This window comes from Odocoileus virginianus, chromosome X, assembly GCF_023699985.2.
Source record: "Odocoileus virginianus isolate 20LAN1187 ecotype Illinois chromosome X, Ovbor_1.2, whole genome shotgun sequence".
In the NCBI taxonomy this organism is placed as follows: Eukaryota; Metazoa; Chordata; class Mammalia; order Artiodactyla; family Cervidae; genus Odocoileus; species Odocoileus virginianus.
The window spans coordinates 4,111,571-4,133,799 of record NC_069708.1 but is presented as its reverse complement, the minus strand read 5'-3'; the positions used below and the strand labels follow the sequence as shown (position 1 = coordinate 4,133,799).

The 22,229-nt window shown below is 34.8% G+C and overlaps 1 protein-coding gene across 1 annotated transcript in view; it reads right to left on the bottom strand.

Annotated features, from left to right (window-relative positions):
* Nucleotides 1-22,229, bottom strand: part of IL1RAPL1 (interleukin 1 receptor accessory protein like 1) — a 1,388,178-nt gene that overhangs the window by 1,103,432 nt on the left and 262,517 nt on the right. The window lies entirely within an intron of this gene.

Below are 22,229 nucleotides of genomic sequence, written 5' to 3'. Positions count from 1 at the left end.
CCAATCAATCCAGCAATTATACTTCTTGGCACTTATCCAAAGCAACTGTAAACTTATGATCACACAAAACCCTACACACAGATGTTTATAGCAGCCTTATTCATAATTGCCAAAATGTGGAAGCAACAAAGATATTCTTCAGTAAGTTAATGCATCAGTATGCTGGTATATCTAAACAACAGAATATTATTAATCACTTAAAAGAAATGAGTTATCAAGTCATGAAAAGGGACAAGGAGAAAATTTAAATGCTTATTACCAAGTGAAAGGAACCAATCTACATATGTCATTATACATTTGTCCACACCCAAGCAATGTACACCAAGAGTGAATCATAATATAAATAGTAATGGGTGATTATGCTGTATCAATGTAGGCTCATCAATTATAAAAAATAAAAATAAAAATTAACCATTCTGGTGAATGATGTTGACAATGGAGGTGGCGATGCATGGGGTAGAGGGCAGAAAATATATGAGAACTCTATGGACCATCCTCTCAATTTTGTTGTAAACCTAAAATTGCTCTTCAAAAAAATTTTTTTAAGAATATTAATTAGACTAAGAGTACCCCATGTTTTCTTGTTAAAATCCTGAGCTGATTTTACCAAGAGACATAGAGATATGGCCTGAATAGTCTTTCTTTAATCTTATACAGCTAGATTAAGTAATGTGAGAAGAAATTTTATAAGACTGACAATTTTGATAAATGTTTACCTGTTTAGTAAAATTAAAATTAAAGTCACTTGTGTGGAAAATGTTTAAAAATCGAGAATATCAAAAAATCTAACAGTATTTCATGCTACACATATCAATTTCAATATGACACCTTCAGTTTAGACTGCACATATCTTCTGTGTGAACATCCCCTAACTCTATAAACCCTGGAGGAAGATGTTTAATACACAAGATCCCATATTATTCCTCCTGCATGGACTCTGGTTCTTTACCTTTGGAATGTGCTTATGACATTAAATATAATACTTTTTACTGCTATTTTCACCTTATACATCTTTAGAATTAAATTCACCAAGCATGACTTCTGTAAGGCTGAAATATTTCCACTGTCATATACACATCAACAGAACATCTTTCCTATCCTTTCTTAACACTCACTTTCAAAATTACTCAATTTATATAACTTAAAATGAGAATCAAACCTTTTTCTCAAAAACTGTGTTATTAAGAGTTAATACTTGAATGCTACTAAACTGTACATGATGCTATAAGACAATTTCATTAAGAATTACACCTCTCTTTTCTCAAGGAAATACTGTTTCTCAGTCAAGCAACATGTTATTTCCTCACTGTAGCCCATTTAAGCCACAATTTCAAACGTAAAAACATTTAATCCTAAAAGTTTAAGTAGTCTATGAGAAGTAAATTACTTAAAGAGAAAATACTTTTTTAATTAAAGATTCTTCCTCATGAGAATTAAAGACTCAAGTTTATCAAAGCCCATTAACCCCCTATCTTCTTGGAGGAATTTGAACAAAACAAAGGTAAGTAAGTGACCACATCTTAAACTGAGATGTGAATACCCACAACAGCTAACCTGACCCCACGTGAGCCTAGCAAAGCCTGGTTGGTTTATTGGTCTAGAATGCCTGTTAGCTGGTGAGCTATTGGCTGAGTTGGGCCTCTCTTCATCTGGTAATGGCAGGGTTCTAAGAGAACAACTGGAAACAACCAAGTCTCTTGAGGATAAGTTTAGAAAAGGCACTGTCAACTTTACCAGTCTACTCCTCCAAGCAAATCACAAACCAGGCCTCAACGTAAAAGGTAAGAAAGTAAAATTTACCTCTTGAACCGAGAAAATGCAAATACATCACAAATGGGTGCAGATGATGGAGAGGGGTTTTACTAAGGTTGGACTAAGAAGGGACCTGTTAAGAGACAAGGTCACGGGGGTAGGCAGGAGATTAACAGTGGAACCTGGAGACCAGCTAAGAGGCTACCGCAACAATCCAGCAGAGAAATCAAACCGCTGATTTTCAAGTGGCAAACACCCAGTACATACTGCCTTATGAAAACTTTATCCTCATGAGCAAGCATCTGAAACTCAAATAAGGTATGCCTTACCAACTCATCCTCTGAATGCCCTTTGGTTTCATGTTCTAATCCCCTTGTTCTTCCCAACAATCAAAGTTTAGTTTTTTTCACAAGGCAGAGGTATGGAACAAAAAAATTACCTAAGTAAAATTTGAATCTGTAGCAATTCCCACAAGTAATACTCAACTTACGTAACATGCTTTTTAAATTCCAAAAATACATACAAATTTGAGGTACTGTCATGGTTTTTTAGAAAATCCAAAGATTCAAGTTATAAAAATATCTACAATAAATGATTCACTAAACAATGAAACCAGTGACAAGGAAATTGGGAAATAACAATTTCCCAACAGAAATAACAATAGAAGCATAACAAATTGTTCATACTTATGCAAGCTTGACAGGTAACACACAGAGGAGCCACATGCTTTAATGGATGGTACTTGAATCATTTACCGCAATTTTTTTTTATAGATTCACCTATCTTTTACTTTCAGTTCACTAATTATATAAGAAAATTATCTCCAGACCCAGACCCTTGAAGTTTGACAGGAAAATGTGGAAATTTTAATTTTATCCATAAACATACGCCTTAGAATTATTCAAGCTGGAAAAAAAATGGTAAATGAAAAGAGCTATAAACTTGCTTACCTTTCTTCTTCTTCTTGTTTAGGCGCTAAATTGTGTCTCAATCTTTGTGACCCCATGGAGTATACCCACCATGCTTTTCTGCCATGGGATTTCCCAGGCAGGAATAGTGGAGTGGGTTACCATTTGCCTTTTTTGTAACCCACATCTTTATCATTTCAACATTTCCTGCCTGTGATTCAGAACCAGACTTGAGAGGTCATCAAGATCACAACAGAATCTTTACAGAATCACACTTATACTATATGAAGCAAAAAGAAAAAGAACCCTATTTTAAAAGTTCAGTAGAACAAAATTCTCTAATTTGCCTTGAACTTCATCCCATTAATTCTCGTTATCACCAAATGGTTGGACTTATGCATTTTCTATCATTTCATACTTCTAAGGTTTTACTACATGAGTGAAAGACATAAACTTTATAATGCACCAAATTTAATCCATGATTTCATTCTCTCAAAAAACATTGCATGTGTTCACAACAAGAAAAGTTCAATATGTACGGATTAAAAGAAATGTGATAATTATGAGACAGGAGAATGGAATATTACCTGATTATCTGCCATGCATTAGACTGTTTGGGGGTGCATTTTCTTTTCTCATAGAAACCACAGGAAGTTCAACAGTTCAGTAATTTGCCCAAGGTCATAGTTAATATGTAGCAGGGACTAGACTACAGCACACGACTATCCAATGTTAATGACTATAATTTTTCCACTGTACCACATTTTTTAAAGCATGTCAGACAGCTCATTAAAAAAGGTAATAAAAAGAATTTTTACAGAACCCTTAAAACTATTTTTCACATTCACACCATAACATATCCAAGAGCTCTGATTACTTCAGTTCTAGGCTCCACATTTGCCAGGCCCCTCAAAAATGTAACATATCTATCCTTGAAGTGCAAAAATAGTAAAGTATACAAAATTTCAAATTCTCCAAATTATGGCTTAAAAAGCTTTAAAATCTTTCTAGTTATTGATAAGTATCATGGGAGCAGTGGCGAAACGAAGTAAGCCATTAAAGCTATACCATCAGCTGAGAGACGTTTGAGAAATGAGATCATTATATTTCTCCCCAGATTATCCACTTTTGACTCCTACAGCCACTGCAGATCATTGGTACGTCTAGAACTTAAAATTTAGTTAATCTGATTACTATAACATTGTTGTTGTTGTTCATTCACTAAGTTGTGTTCGACTCTTTGCAACTCCATGGACTGCAGCACACCAGGCTTCCCTGTCCTTCACCATCTCCCAGAGTGTGATCAAACTCATGTCCACTAAGTCAGTGATGCCATCCAACCATCTCAACCTCTATCACCCCCTTCTCCTCCTGCCCTCAATCTTTCCCAGCATCAGGGTCTTTTCCAATGAGTTGGCTCTTCATATCAGATGGCCAAAGTATTGGAGCTTCAACTTCATCATCAGTCCTTCCAATGAATATTCAGGGTTTATTTCCTTCAGGACAGACTGGTTTGATTTTGCTTTCCAAGGGACTTCCAAGAGTCTTCTCCAGGCCCACAGTTCAAAAGCACTCAGCCTTCTTTATAGTCCAACTCTCACATCCATACACGACTACTGGAAAACTGTACCTTTGACTAAATGGACGTTTGTCAGCAAAATGACGTCTCTGCTTTTTAATGTGCTATCTAGGTTTGTCATAGCTTTTCTTCCAAAGGACAAGTGTCTTAATTTCATGGCTGCAGTCACCATCTGCAGTGATTTTGGAGCTCCAAGAAAATAAAGTCTATCACTGTTTCCATTGTTTCCCCATCTGTTTGCCATAAAGTGATGGGACCAGATTCCATGATCTTCATTCTTAGGAATGTTGACTTTTAAGTCAGCTTTTTCACTCTCCTCTTTCACTCTCATCAAGAGGCTCTTTAGTTCCTCTTTGCTTTTTGCCATTAGAGTGGTATCATCTGCATATCTGAGATTGTTGATATTTCTCCAGGCAATCTTGATTCCAACTTGTGATTCATCCAGTGAGGCATTTTGCATGATGTACTCTGTGCAGAAGTTAAATAAGCAGAGTGACAATATACAGCCTTGATGTACTCCTTTCCCAATTTTGAACCATTCTGTTGTTCCATGTCCGGTTCTAACTGTTGCTTCTTCACTTGCATACAGGTTTCTCAGTAGGCAAGTAAGATGGACTGGTATTCCTGTCTCCTTAAGAATTTTCCACAGTCTGTTGTGATCCACACAGTCAAAGGCTTTAGCACAGTCAATGAAGCAGAAATACATGTTTTTCTGGAATTCTCTTGTTTTCTCTATGAACCAACGGATGTTGGCAATTTGACCTCTGGTTACTCTGCCTTTCCTAAATCCAGCCTGTACATCTGTTAGGTTCTCAATTCACATACTGTTGAAATCTAGCTTGAAGGATTTTGAGCATAACCTTGCTAGCATGTGAAATGAGTACAACTGTACAGTACTTTGAACATTCTTTGGTATTTACCTTCTTTGGGATTGGAATGAAAATTGACCTTACTATGTATTTTATTTCCATATTTATAATCATCTCTACTAAAATATGTAGTCAAATTTTTAAGTGCCTAAAGTCAAATAAATGCAACTATTTAGCAATGCTTTTAACTCTTAGGTAATCTATAAGCAAACTACACAGAAACCAATACCACACTTAGCCTTTTCCCTGTCCTTGAAAAAAATGTGCTTTATCTGATATGTTTCAGACTAAGACTTGCCAGATTTTATTAGATATTTTCCAAAAATCACTCCCCAGGCAAATATGATGTATACCAAAAAGTGGAGAAACATGGTTTAGATGATGACTGTCAATTTGTCATTTTTTCCTTTTTAATTTACACTATAAATAGAGAAGATTGTGAGCATAAGGCTTCTCTCTATTTTAGGCAGAATATTCTTAGTAATATTCTACAAAGATAAAAATATCTATTGTTTTACCTTGTATTTCTTCTACTAACTTTATTTTTACACTAAAAAGCTTTTGCTATTATCTCTAAAATGTTTCTGTGTATTTCCTAACTTTAAATCTGTAATACATAATTCTTGGTGATCAGTTTAGTCTATGAGTTGGATTTTTTCTTCTGTCAACTATCCTATTAAGTTATGCATTTTGGTATAGTACTTACAAGAAGTCCTCAATCTCCCACTCATAAAAGAGTTTGTAGTGAACATAATAAGTATAAATGTATCTACCGGTAGACTATTGGAATATTAAGTATTGCATACTTTGCTACAATAAAAATTGGAAAAGACATTTTCAAAAGATTTATAGCTTCTCTTCAAGCTTAGGTATTAGAATATTCAAACATCACATTTTGACAAACATTTACAATATTTTTTTCATATTATATTGAAAATTATTTTCCTCTGAAATCATCTTCTCACATTCAAGATTTAATATTCAATATATGTAATACTATACTGGAATAAATTTGTTCAGAAACAGAACTACTGCACGAGAATACATATAAAATACACCTCCACTATAAATTTGATTCTCTGCCTATTACCGTTAAGAAGCTGATTTGGGTGACATGACCTAAGATTTCTCAACAGCTCCTGCGACTACTGTATCTGTCTCATTCTAGCTTCCCAATGGAGTCACGACTGGGACTAAAATCACTGGATGCTACAAAATGAAAAAAAGAGATAAAGTCCAATAATACAGCATCTAATATTTAGAGAATAAACAAGCATTTCTTCATGAAATAGCAACCCACTCCAGTATTCTTGGCTGGAGAATCCCACGGACGGAGGAGCCTGGTGGGCCACAATCCACGGGCTCGCAAAAAGTTGGAGATGACTGAGCGACTTCACTTCACTTCACTTCTTTATAACAACACAGATTAAATTCATTGTAAGTGTGTTATCCCACACATAAAAATCAAATCTCTAAACAGGATATTTTTTTTAATCCTTTCAAAGTTTTAGTGTTGAAAAAAATGTGTTTACTGGTAAAATATGAATATAGCCTATATCAAATTAATGTATTGTATCAGTGTCAATGTCCTGGGTTTGATAATGTATGACAGTTATGTAAAACGTTATCATCAGAGAAAAGTAAGTAAAGTGCATGGAGGAAATCACAGTATTTTTGGCAACTTGTGTAGTTACAACATTATTTCAATATAATACATTTAAAATTTTGCTTTGTGAAATTTACTACTCTATCAGGTTGCTTCCAGATTTTCTATTAGTTTAGAATTCTATAACCATAAGTCATTTTCAGGTAATACAAAATCAGAGTTTCAATACCCAATACCATTTTGATATAAAGGATGTAACACTTTTTAATTTGTGTTATTTTTTTCTCTTCTCTCAAAGCAACTTTCATGAGCACATATTTCAGTTTTAAACTCTACTATGTTTTCTAAAATGCCCTTTTACTTGGTGGGTCTTTCCATATATTTACTCAATGGATGTGTAAATGATGTCATAGTTTCTTCTTCATATTTTCCCAAAAAGTTAATTTCTTCAAGCTTTCTTCCAGTGAAACATCTTCAACATGAATTTCCTTATGTAGACAAGTCACTAAAGTATGCAGCATAAAAATAAAATATTCCCCATAGAGTAATTATAAATAAATATATACTAACACAATATCTGCCAGCTATTTGTCATCATCATTACATAGCAGTCCCATTTGAACTTCACATTTATATGTGGCTTGAGCTCTCACTGTCAACATGGACCTGCTCAGTATCTTAAACACTAGCTGTTCATTTAAAAAGTTTATACAGAATTTGGTATTATCTATAATTAAAACAGCTATTGTCCTAGAATATTATTTCATTATTGTGCCTGATTATTTACAATTTGCTTTACTATCTTGGATAACACTTCATAGTAATATTTTAAGTCCATCTTAATACAAATAAAATGTATGTTATTAATTTTTAGTAATTAAGATAGCATATAATACTCTAAAGATAAAATATATGGGTATATTTATTTTACTTCTAAGCATTTTTCACTGAGATTCTGCCTGGTGTTAGCATTTGTGTTAACATGGAAGAAGATTAAACTTTAGAAATACTATTAAAAGTCAATAAAATATTTAATTCATGACCTAAAATGTGCATTTACCAAAATGTACACTTAGTTTGTAATCTCTTTTGCTGTTTTAAACTTTCGTAGTAGTGTTAGTTGCTCAGTCATGTCTGACTCTGCGATCCCACAGACTGTAGCCCACCAGGCTCCTCTGTCCATGGGATTCTCCAGGCAAGAATACTGGAGTGGATTGCCATTCCCTCCTCCAGAGTACCTTCCCAACCTAGGGATCAAACCTGGGTGTCCTGCTTTGCAGGCAGATTCTTTATCATTTGAAATACAGGGAAGACATTTTAAACTTTAAGCACATATAAAAACTACAAGTAGTCACATAAAATAGAGTAAGAAAGAAGTAACCCTGGTTCATTTTTCTTAACCTTTATAACCAATGGGCTAATTTGGTTTATTTCAAATCTACTGTTTAGATGCAGGACTGTGCAGTACTACGGGAATTGGAAGCATGCATTCCATTTGAAACAAGTGCTAACGATTTGAAACCTCTATCAACTGACTCTCAAAATGAACAGGTATAGCTGAGTGTGCTACCTGTCTAACTGGGAGTGATGCTAATAAACTTCTGGGTAGAATTCATTGTTTTATTTGAGCATATAAATAATACATATGTGTTCATTCAAAGCTTACATATATTATTGAACATCGATCACAAATACAGCAATTATTTAGAATTCAAAACAAAAATATTTTTCAAGGAGTAGTTTATCACTAGCATTGTTTGGAACTGTCAGCTCGTGGTATTATTGTTTTCTATTTTTGTCCAGAAAAGTGGCCCCCTTCATTTCCTTCACCGAGGTCCTTCACCCAGATTGGAACTCTACTGTATACTGAACTTTCCTAAAAGGATCACACTCATATTTCTTCTCTGCACCTTTGCTTTTTCTGTTTCTTCTTTGGGAGAATTCTCATCCCTTTCACCTCTCATTATTTCCAGCTGTCAAAATCTGATCTCTCATATATAACCCAAGGATTAGATTCTGTGTAATGCTGTGGAGAATACACTGGATAGGGAATGATAAGACCTCATTTCTGGTACCTGTGGTCAAAAAAATACACTCCATTGCTTACCAGATGTGCCAGCTCTCTGGGCCTTAATGTCTAGAACTGAGGGTTTACACTAGATGGATCCTAAGACCTCTTCCAGTGTTTTGAAGACTATGGTTCTATGATACGATATCTATCCTTAAGATATTTTTTCCTCTATGTCCACACAGCAACTCATTGTGTAGAAATGAATATTTAATTCTTCCTAAATAATTTCATGGAATTTGGGTTTCTGGTGGTAAAGTAGAATTAATACTAGGAATCCGTGAATATTGAGGATACATAATCTGCAGTTGGTGCTTTGACGGAGACAATAACACCTAAGAAGATGCTTCAAAATGAATGAAAAAGCACAGTGGAGTTTACAAGCAGCAAGAGATGGAACCTCAGAAAAGGAGGTGGAGTGTGCTATCAGCATGTCAGAGAGCAGGGAAGGGTGGCAGGCAGGGATGTTGGAGATATAGGAAAAAAGAATCAAACTGTGGTGAAACAGATGCTTGGTAAACCAAAGGCCTAGTAATCAAAATGAATCTCAAAAAGTGGGGTGAGTATTACCTTAGCTACAGGAGCACTCTGTGAGAGAACACTGCCTCATGATGCAGTAGGCATACCCTGCCTCCCCAGGGAACTAGTGGTAAAGAACCCACCTGCCAATGCAGGAGATGCAAGAGACAAGAGTTCGATCCCTGGATCAGAAAGATCCCCTGGAGGAGGGCATGGCAACCCACTCCAGTGCCCTTGCCTGGAGAATCCCATGGACAAGGGAGCCTGGCAGGCTACAGTCCAAGGGGTTGCAAAGAATTGGACACGACTGGAATGATATAGCATACAACCTTGTTACCTATGAGTGGGAGGGCGTAAAGACACAAGAATATTTCTCATCTGTCTGTGCCCCACCTGGAAATCTAGTCAATCATTTCAGCTGCCCTCAAAGTAAAACTTCCTTTCTTTAAAACACAGAGACAAGTGTTTCAGATAAACATTTAAAAATTATTTACAGAATTATAAGTAGGTCTTTGTTTCCACTTCATGACACTTTTAAAGAAAACATGGTTGGGACTTTGAAAATGGAGAGTGGCACCTATCCTCTCCTTCTATAAGAGGACATGAAGGCAGGCCCAAAACACTGGGCCACACAGTAAGATGAAATCGCACACCAAATTTCTATTCTCACAATAAATTAACCTCTCTGAGTTCACCTTCCATCTTATTAAATAAGAAGGAATCATTAACTATTCTTTAAAACATTTCCCACCCTCATCTCTATTTCCATATTCCTTGGTCTCCTTTTTTATTTTTTTCCAAGGAAAACCACAGGCAAAACTATTTTATTTTTCCATTGCTAAATACATGGGTTAACTACTGTCAATGAGTAAATCAGTCAACAGACATAAGCAAAGTGAAAAGAGATAGGATGTCAGACAAGCAGCCTTTGGGTCATGATAACAATAACAGCTAAATATGATGGTGGTGGTGGTGATTATAACAACCAAGTATTAAAGGCATGCTATAAGGTAAGGGTAAAATTTCTTAAGTATTAAAATCCCTCATTAGAAAATCTTGAGTTTCCTTTTCAGAGATATGTGCCATTGAGGAAATATCAACTTCCTGTATTTGAAGACTTGCATCAGCTATGAAAATTAGAAATATAAAAATGAAACATAGTTTATTTACCATATCATAATACTCTGTACAGCATCATCAAATAAACTCTCTTCTTTCTAAATCAGTTTCAATGGCCTATTTTCCTCTTAGCTACTTCACACATAGAAATAAGTTAATAAATAAGAAATAAGCTAATATCTCACAATTCAAGCAAATCATTTCAATTTTATTTATTTTTAATTTGTATTAGCATGGTTTTATATATGTGAGATACACTCACACACACACAAATATATATATATATAAACTGGGAAGGCAGTTTATGACTTTTGAGCCCTTTGGCATACTTCCTGGAAGTCTCAGTAATGACTATAGTTACTCTTAATTGCCTTCAACACACTTACATGAATGCTACATTCAGTTGAATTATTTCCTGGATTCCCTCTAATTAATCTGATAGCAGCTGTTTTAAAGCCTGTGCTGATTAACAGTTGCAAGACAGCTAAATGCCTAGTACAAGAAAAGCTCTGTGAAGCTTACGTATGTTCATCCACATAATTTTGTCTTTTAAGCATCAACAATTCAAAGAAGATGTGCTATTTTTAGTTAACTGTATTATTTGTTTATATAACTCAAATGGTTTTACCCTAATATACTAAAATATCATCTCAATATATTTAATAAATATCTTAATAGGTATTATGGGAATCTGCATTTCAAAAAATAACATGTTTTAAAGGTTTAAAGAAAACAACTGAGGAATTATAGTATGTATTTGTACTGGTTTCCTTGTCCTGGTTCAGAAAATATAAATGAACTTTAAAATATAAATGACATATTAAATAAGTGACTCATCTAAAGTAAAGTGCTATGAGGAATACTTTTAAGGTCAAACTACACACACTTGATGTTTTGTTCCTTTTGACCAACAAATAGCAATTTGATGCATTTCAGACATACGTTCAGCTTAAATAATCACCATTAAATGGCATTCTCTGTAAGTAGCAATTTTAGGCTATATTCTGCCTGTTAGAAAATTAAAGTTCTGATGCTGTCATTCTTCTAAAAAGCAAGCAAAGCATTCTATTTCCCAAGATACTGAGGCCAGACCTCATAGTCTAGCATAGTCCTTCTCTCCATCTTGGTCTTTGGCCAATCCACATTATTCCTACTTCATTCCCTTTCCATTAGCTCCAAAGACACATTAGCAAGTGTCTTTCTTTTTTTTTCCCCCTTGAGTTGTGCTATTTCTTCACTCAGCGTGGTATGGCCTGTTGGTGGAATCCTTCAAAGGAAAGTTTAAAGCTATTTCCTCAAAAAGCTATGACAAGATTCACAAACTCACATGACTCTCTACAAGAGCCATCAATAAGCTCTCCGGGCTGCTGTTAGGCTATGAGAGGTAGCTGAGGGTGAGCTCCAGACCCCAGCAGTGGGCAAAGTTTTCAGATATCATAAAATACAGAAATATTTCAGAAATCAAGAATTTAATGTATGATATCCTGATTTTTAAATATTGGCAACAAATATAAATTTTAAACACTTTGGAAGTCAAACTGTTCACATCTGTTGACTGGCTTGTGCCTCTCAACGGATTTTGGCTTCTGCCTCAAGTCATCCTGAGGAGGAAGTGACCTCTACACAGTGTATTCAGCTAATCATATATAGACTCTGTCCACACTGTGGTTCGGGGGTGTGTGTGAATACATCCCACGGGTGTTTTGTACAAAGCAGAATTCAAAAATATTAGCTACAAGGAAGCAGCAGGCATAGGTTATGCTTGACAATGCAAGAACTAGAAACCTGTTCCCTACTTGGCCACTCACAAGGTGTGTGATCTTAGTATTTTACTTATACTATAAAATCTGCAGTGGAAATAATCATAATCTGTCTACTTTGTAGCATTGAAGTAAATGACATACAATGTGTGCAATAATTAGGAAAGGGTCTAGCACAAGTTAACACTCAAACAAGTGTTAACTGCCATTATTAGTGTTATTCTTTCAGAACTATAGCAAATATGTATGTTTTAGTATATAATACACACATTTAACAAATTTTTACATAATTATAAATATGCTTTCTATTCCTATTTCATGCCCCTTTTGAGAAATCATAGCCAGGACTGTCTTTATAATACTCTGAAACATGAAACAAATCCAAATCTTCCCTTCCAAGAGAATGAATAAAAAATAGCTATGTATTTATGTAGGAAAATGCCATACATACATACATACATACATACATACATACATGCATACTGACATACACAACAGCAAGGATCAATTTCAAAAACATTATATTGACCAAAAGGAGCCAGACACAAAGAGATTATCTACTGAATGACTGTATTTATATGAAGGTCAATAACAGTCAAAATTAATTGATAGTAAGAAAAATCAGAAACAGGTTACAATTGATATGTAGGAACTGTCTGTAAGGGGCATGAGGGAAAAATATGGACTGATAGAAATGTAATTATTGATTAAGTTATGAGTTACACAGTCAGTAAAACTAAAAAAAAAAATCACTTATTGATACTTAAAGACATACATTTCATAAGAAGAAAATTTCATCTCAATACAAAAATTTAAAAAGTGATATATTAAACAGTTGCAGCACTTTCCTGAAGACATCAACTTAATAGAAACAGAAATGCATTTTTAAATTATAAAATATTTGGACCCACAAATACAAAAAATTTCTTAGTCCCATTTTTATTATATAAATGTCATCAAGAGGTTTTTAAACAGGGCATGTTTCCTTCATTGGTTGCATACTCGAAGTATCAGGAGACAATGCCAATGACTTTTTATGTCAATCTGTTATCACTTATTAGGTTAAATGTATTAGATGAACTTTATAGAATGCAGGTAAATCTTTAAAATTTTGAAACTACTATGAATATTGTGAAGAACTCAAATACATCTTAATATACAGTGAATATAAGTGTTGGAAATTTCACTGGATTAGTATTGACCTAAAGGCATATTCTGAAAGCTATTGTGAATTAAAAAATAAAACTATAAGGCTTTAAAATGATTTTAGTTCCCTAAAATAGAGTATAGGAAAAATAAATTAGGTTATTTCACTTCTAAGTAAATGTAACTCACTACAGTTTATTGTCATAAAACTATGTTTTTCAAAATATCACTGACCTACACTAGGCTCTTTTCAAGTTCAAAAGAAACTAGATGATTTTTTTCAGAACTCCTATTTCTAGTTCATTCTTACTGAATGACAACAGATGTTTAATTTTAGAAAGAGTTTTCATGGCCAACTATCTGAACAGGATTTTGAAAAGAACATTTAGATGAATTGTTAAATCTTTATGTTAAAGCGTACTAAATAAAGAAAATAATCAGGATTTATAATACTTCAAATAATTAAATCCTACACTTTTAACAGTATGTCAACTACACCCTAATGTACTAATTTTATTTTTAACTGAAAGCACTAATTAATTTAATATTTTTTAAATTAAGTATAAAGTGATGAAAAAATTTTCAAAACACTGAATCATAAAATAAAAGTGCTCAAACAAGAAGAACCTGCAGACTGGTGCAATACTGACCACTGAAAATCTATTTCTTTGTGACAGCTAAAAGAACATTGGAGAAAATTGTCAAGATCAACTTTTTCAGACCTCTGGAAATTAACCAAAACCCGGCAATAATCTGAAGACTGAGTCTTAGAACAGTGAGCGTTGTAGCATTTTAACTCTATACTACTACCCCCTCTTCATAGTTCTGTGTTACCCTTGAAGAAACAAGCCAATAGCCTCACAGCCTATGGAGGGGGAAGGCTGGATTGGGAACACTTCACAAAGCTCCATCTCAAGAGGACAATTACTTTTGATCTGTCTTGCTGCCCCTTTAAAAAGCCCCATTCAAGGACTTCTCTTTATTTGACCTGACTTAGAACTTGCTCAGCTAGGAAAGTGATATCTTCACAATGTTTTACCCTTTTGCAAAATTAATCACCAGCAAGTGTTTCATATTTCATCTTCCTGAGGTGGTAAAACCAGATGGGACAAACAAGAATATAGCCAAAACATCAAAAAGGAAAATGGAGTGAATAAGATGACCATCGGCAGCTTTGAAAAGCTATTTCTGGAGCCATAGGCATGTACAGGACTGTGTGCATGCCCAGAGGAGACCCAGAAGAAGCCAGACCTCTCGTCTCTGACTGACCTTGAGTTTCTGCACAAGCCAGGAGTAAAGGCCCATGCATAGCTGCCAAATGCCAAAGCGTTAAGATGGACTGCAATACACATGCAGGACTGCTAGGAAAATGCTGGAAAGTTCACTGGTTCAAGGCAATTTTTTTAGTCTTTCCAATCACTAGATAGCAAGTAAACTGACCAAGCACAGACCTCAGTAGAATATTTGAAGAAATAATGGCTGAAAACGTCCAAAGTGGATGAAAACCATTAATCTATATACCCATTATTTTCAACAAATTTCCAAAGATAATAAGGTCAAAGATAACCATGCCTAGACACATCAGTAAAACTGCCAAAATTCAAGGAAAATGAGAGGATTTTGAAAGTAGCAAGTGAAAAACACAAAGGAGTTTCAACAAGATTAACAGCTGACTATTCATTAGAAATCACAGAGGCCAGGAGGTGGTAAGATAAAATATCAAGGTACTAAAAGTAAAGAGAGACCAACCAAGATTTCTATATCCAGCAAAACACTGCTTCAAAAATAAAGGAAATATTAAGATGATCGCAGATGAACAAAAACTGAAAGAAATTGTCACAAGCAGACCTGGCCAAGAAGAAATACTAAAATAAATCTTTTCAGCTAAAATAAAAGGACACCATACAATCACTCAAATGAACAGGAAGAATTAAAGATTCTCATTACAGTTAACTACACAAGAAAATATAATGAAGAGTTTAAATCTGTTTTGCTTGGAATACTTTCTTCTCCCACCTCATTTAAAAGAAAACTGCATAAAGCAGTAATTATAAAACTGTCTTGATGGGCTCATATGGTATAAAAGAGGTAAATACCTGGCAGTTCAGATGGTAAAGAGTCTGCCTATAGTGCAGGAAACCTGGGTTCATCCCCAGGATTGGGAAGATCCTTGTGAAAGGGAATGGCAACCCACTCCAGCATTCTTATCTGGAGAATCCCATGGACAGAGTAGGCTGGCAGGCTACAGTCCATGGGGTTGCAAAGAGTTGGACACAACTGAGCAACATAGACTGGAGAAGAAAGCAGCAGTATCAAAGCCATTCTATATACAGTAAAATTAAGATTAATCCAAGATAGATTGTTTTAATATATTACTTGCAAAGCTAATAGCAACTATGATGAAGAAACTCCTCAAAATCCTCCAAGCTAGGCTTTTGTATTACGTGAACTGAGAACTACCAGATGTACAAGTTGTTTAGAAAATGCAGAGGAACCAGAAACCAGATTGCCAACATCTGTTGGATCATAGAGAAACCAAGGGAATTTCAGAAAAAATATCTACTTCTGCTTCACTGACTACACAAAAGCCTTTGACTGTGTGGATCATAACAAACTGTGGAAATTTCTTAAAGAGATGGGAATACAAGGCCACCTAACCTGCCTCTTGAGAAACTTGTATGCAAGTCAAGAAATAATAGTTAGAACCTTACAGGAAACAATGGACTGGTTCAAAATTGGGAAAGGAGTACATCAAGGCTATATACTGTCACCTTGCTTATTTAAGTTCTATGCAGGGTACATCATGAGAAGGTGGAAGAATCACAAGCTGGAATCAAGATTGCTGGGGGAAATATCTACAACCTCAGATATGCAAATAATATCACTCTAATGGCAGAAAGTGAAGAGCAATTAAAGAGTCTCTTGATGAGGATGAAAGAGGAGAGTGAAAAAGCTAGCTTAATACTCAACATTAAAAAACTAACTTCATGGCATCCTGTCCCATAGAAGGGGAAAAAGTGGAAGCAGTGACAGACGATTTTCTTAGGCTCCAAAATCACTGTAGACAGATGAGGGATGCAGGCATGAAATTAAAAAAAGATGCTTGCTCCTGGGAAGAAAAGCTACGACAAACCTAGAAAGTGTATTAAAAAGCAGACATCACTTTACTGACAAAGGTCAGAATAGTCCAAGCCGGGTGGGGAAGATACTCTGGAGAAGGAAATGGCAACCCACTCCAGTACTCTTGCCTAGAAAACTCCATGGATGGAGGAGCCTGGTGGGCTACAGTCCATGGGGTTGCAAAGAGTCGGACACGACTGAGCGACTTTTCACTTTCACATTTCACATGGCTTTTGCAGTAGTCTCAGATGTGAGAGTTGGACTATAAAGAAGGCTGACAAAACCCACTACAATATTGTAAAGTAATTAGCCTCCAACTAATAAAAATAATTGGGGGGAAAAAAAGAAGGCTGAGTGCCGAAGAATTGATGCTTTTGAATTGTTGTATTAGAGAAGACTCTTGAGAGTTCCTTGGACAGCAAGGAGATCCAACCAGTCAATCCTAAAGGAAATCAATCCTGAATAATCATTGGAAGGCCTGCTGCTGAAGCTGAAACTACAATACTTTAACCAACTAATGGGAATAACTGACTAATTGGAAAAGACCCTGATGCTGGGAAAGATTGAAGGCAAAAGGAGAAGGGAGCAGCAGATGAGATGGTTAGCATCACTGATTCAATGGACATGAGTTTGAGCAAACTCCTGGAGATAATGGAAGACAGAGGAGTGTGGTGTGCTGCAGTTCATGATGTCGCAGAGTCAGACATGACTCAGTGACTGAAAAACAACAACAAAAGATACTTCAAAATAATGGAAAATAATTGAAATGCTCAAGTTTCCAGTATGACAAAATTATTGCAACAGACTCAAGAAGAAATTGAATATCTCAATGACCTATTAAAAACATTAAATTAGTAATTAAAAGCTTTCCGCAAAGAAAATCTCAGGCTCACCTTCTTTTACGCTAAGTTCTACCATATAGTTAATGAACAATTAACACTAATACTTCAAAGACTATTCCAAAAAATGAAATAGTCCAAAAAAGAGCATGATAGTTCCCATCTCATTATGATACTAGATTACACTGATACCAAAACTAGGCAAAGAAATTCCAGTAAACATAATTTACTATTTAATGCTGCTGCTGCTGCTTAGTCACTTCAGTCATGTCCAACTCTGTATAACCCTGTGGACTACAGCCTGCAAGGCTCCTTTGCCCATGGGATTCTCCAGGCAAGAATATGTGGTTGGGTTGCCATGCCCTTCTCCAGGGGATCTTCCAGACCTAAGGATTGAACTTGGGTCTCCTGCATTGCAGGCAGATTCTTTACCACTGAGCCACTAGGGAAGGCCTTACTGGTTAATATCTCTTTATAAATATAGATGTAAACACCCTCAAGAAAAAAACAAGAAATCAAATCGAGCAGCATATAAAAAATTATACACTACTACCAAGTGAGATATTTCCCTGGAAATTAAAACTAACTTCACATCCAAAAATTAATCACTGTAATAAAACATGTTAATAAATTAAGGACCAAAATCCCATGACCATCTTAATTGATAAAGAAAAAACATTTTCAAAAAACTCCAATACTCTTCATGATAAAAAAACATTCAACGATTAAGAAATAGAAGGACCCAGTTCAACTGAATAAAGGACATCTACAAAAAACCCAGAGTTAACACAGTAAACAGTAAAACTAGACACTGGCCCTTTGATCAGAAACAGGACAAGAATTTCCACTTTTGCTGTTTCTACTCAACACTGTAATATAGATTCTAGTCAATAAAATTAGGCAAGATAATGAAATAAAAGCATCCAAAATTGAAAGGAGTAAGTAAAACTATCACTATTTGGAAATTCTCTGGTGATCCAGTGGTTAGGACTCCACACTCACAGTGTTGAGGGCCTGGGTTCAATCCCTGGTTAGGGAACTAAGATCCCACAAGCTGCATGGCCAAACAATTAATTAACTTTTAAAAAAAGTACTACCATTTGTAGATGACATGATTCTATATAAAGAAAATCCTAAAATATCCTCACACACAGAAAAAAAAAGCTATTGGAAATATTAAACAAGTTCAGCAAGGGTACAGGATTCAAGATCAATATACAACAACTAACTTGATTCTATACAGTTGCAATGAGCAAATCTGCAAATGAAATTTTAAAAAGCAATCCCATTTATATTAGCATAATAAACATTAGAACACTTAGGAATAAACTTCACAAAGAAAGTATAAGACTTGCATAGTGAAAACTACAAAATATTTGTTGAAAAAAAATTTTAAAGACCTAAATAAGTGCAAAAATATCCCATGTTAATGGATCAAAAGACTTAACACTGTCAAGATGACAATGCTTTCCAATTTATCCTACAGATTGAAAGCTGTCCCTATTAAAATCTTAGGTTTCCACTTTATAGAAATTGACAGGTTGTGCCTAAAACTGATATGAAAATGCAAGGGCAAAAACAATGAAAATAATCCTGGGAAGAACAAAGTTGCAGCACTCATATTTTGCAATTTCAAAACTTACTGAAAAGCTACAAAATGAAAGAGTGTGGTGCTAGCATAAGAACATTCAGGTCAATGGGATGAAATGGAGAGTCCTAACACAGATTCCCAGATATAAGATTTTTGACAAGGGCACAGAGACAATTCATTGAGGGGGAAAAAAATAGTCTTTTTAACAAATGACATAAGGACAACTAAATATTTATACCAAAAGAATGAAGTTGCATCCCTATTTCATATCAGATACCAAAGTTAACTGTGAATGTATCAGAGACATACTGTCTGTATCTGCAGTTTCTGCATCGATGGATTCAACCAACTGAAGATCAAAAATATTACCAAAAACATTACAAAAAGTTCAAAAAAGCAAAGCCTAAAATTGCCACACACTGGCAACTACTCACATATTGTTTACCTTGTACTTACAGCTATTCACATAGCACTTAACAATTTATTATGTATTTTGACTAATCTAGAAATGACAAAGTATAAGGGAGGTATGTCAGTTATACACAAACACCATGCCATTTTATATAAGGGACTATAGTATCAGAGGATTTTGATATCCACTACAGGGGGGTGGATCTCCTATGACCAATTTCCCATGGATACCCAGCAACAAATGTAAATGTCAAAGCTGAAACTACAAAACTTCTAGAAAATTAGAAAGTACAGAAGCAAATCATCAATATATTGGACAAGAAAGTGGTTTCTTACATATGACACAAAAAGCATGAACAACAAAAGAAAAAAATTAACTGGGTATCATCAAAAATAAAACCTTGTATTTTTCAATGAACACCATTAACAAAGCAAAATTCACACACAGATTAAGAGAAAATATTTGCAAAACACATTTCTGGTAAGGGACTTCTAATCAGAATGTATTGTAAAAATTCTTTCAAGCCAACCCAAATAAAAAATGGGTAAATAATTCTAAAAGACATTTTTTCCAAAAGAAGATACATAAATGATAAGCACATGGAAATACGCTTTTCATATGCTAAATCATTTTATTATGCTGAAAAAGGGTTATATTAAAAAAATGATAAGAACATCCACTAACAGCAATATTTTGATAGATATTTCATGGTGATGGGAATTCTTGTTTATAAGGACAGATGTTTGTATACTAGCATCTTATTTAAAGGTGCTAGTTCACATTTTAAGTTCCTTACATTAAACACTAACTTTGACTGATCTCCTTTTTGTGTAAACTCATTGGCTGGTGTTCTGCAGGGACTAATTTAGTCTACCTCTCAATTTAGAAAAGTGCAAGAGAAAAGAAAATGAAGTCGCTCAGTCACATCTGACTCTTTGCGACCCCATGGACTGTAGCCTACCAGGCTCCTCTGTCCATGGGATTTTCCAGGCAAGAATACTGGAGTGGGTTGCCATTTCCTTCTCCAGCAGATCTTCCCGATCCAGGGATTGAACCCAGGTCCTCCGCATTGTAGGCAGACACTTTACCGCCTGAGCCACATGGGAAGTCCAACCAGAAAAGTGAAACCAGGATGCAATTTGTTGTTGTTTTTGAGTCACTAAGCCGTGTGCAACTCTTTTGCAGCCCCATGGACTATATCAAGTTCTTCTCTCTGTGGGATTTCCCAGGCAGGAATACTGGAGTGGGTTGCCATTTCCTCCTCCAGGGGATCTTCCGGACTCAGGGATCAAACTTGTATCTCCTGCTTAGCAGCTGGATTCTTTACTGCCAAGCCACCAGGGAAGCCCAGGATGCAATTAAAAGTGGCAAAATGATTAGTATCAGTAAATGTACAGACCAATCTAAGAGCTAGCCATAAGCCAAAACAGAAGAGTGAACTGATGAGATACACTGGAAACATTTGAGCCCTTTGCAAATTTTAGTGTCAAATAGAAGCTATAAACCAAGGTATTATTACAGAAAACAATGTGAGGCAGTACATGAAAATAAAAATGTATTTTACAGGTAGATTAAACTTTTAGAATTAGTAAAATATACAAGTGTTGCTTAATATAATTCAACTCTTAATTAAGCTAACAGAAAAGATACTAAAATGTTAATGACATTCAATATTTGTAGGAGAGCAAAACAACCCACATCTTAATTATTTCTTTAACTTCATCTTTGCTGCAAGTGCTAATAAATGAATAAATGCTTTCAATACTGATGACAGGAAAAATTAATTAAATGTACAAATAGCTACCACATAATATAAATCCTCTTCAAAGCTATTGTAGGTAAAGGTAAAATTTAATAGTTCAAATTTCAGGAAAAAAAGATCAAGACACTTGGGGGTTTTTGTATGCATGAGAAAATAAGCTAATCAAGTCAGAAGAAAACCTTTTTTATAGCCTATATCAAAATCTCTTTCTAACTTCATATTAAATGTGCTACTTGGAAACATTCTATTTTTGATCCCATGTGTGATATTTCATGAGTGAACACTCAACTTAGTCTGATCTAGTCTTGATTAGACTACTGGATAACAAGCTAACACATTTTCCCATATATTAATACATACAACTGTGAAGCTTTCAGGCTTCTAGATAGCATATTTAGAAATTTAAGAAAATGGCTTGCTGTTATATGCATGGATATTTCTGCCCCATTAATACGGGAGACACTGGTCTATAACACCAGTTCAATAAAAAATTCTTTCACAAATTAAATTCCTTTAAACTACATGAGAAAATAGAGATAAAAGTTCACATCATAGTCTACCAATGACTATTCTTAGAGTTTCCTCTAAGTTCACTAGTCTCAAATTTTCAAGTGAAATATATCCACCCTACTGAGACAGACAAAATGATATGAATTTTCTTTAATAATGGAATGGACACCACTAATATATTTTCTTGCATCTGGCAAATCAAATAATATTCTACTTTATGAACACTGTAAATTCTTAAGCATACAGAGAACTTTTAAACCAATAAATTTAAGTGGTGATTTTCATGATAGTTTAATATTGGTGATTTGTGCCTATAAATAAGCAAATTCTTTCTCCCTCAGCACTTTTCTACTTATATATTTTGATGATGGAACATAGTATCACTACTCAGGGAAGTTGAAATTCAAATGTCATTCAATATTAATATATGTCACTCAATTCAGAGTCTTACAAATTCAAATTATTTGAAAATAAGAAATTCTTGAACATACCATAGTTTGCTAGTGTATTCAAGATACTAATACAACCAATTATTATTCACTGCTTATTATCAGAAAGCCAATATAGCTATTCAAAAGTACAATTTCAATATCTGAGGACTTATTTATTTCAATACATATCACATATTGAAATATTAAAAATTCTTACATATGCTGGTGTCTGACTTTT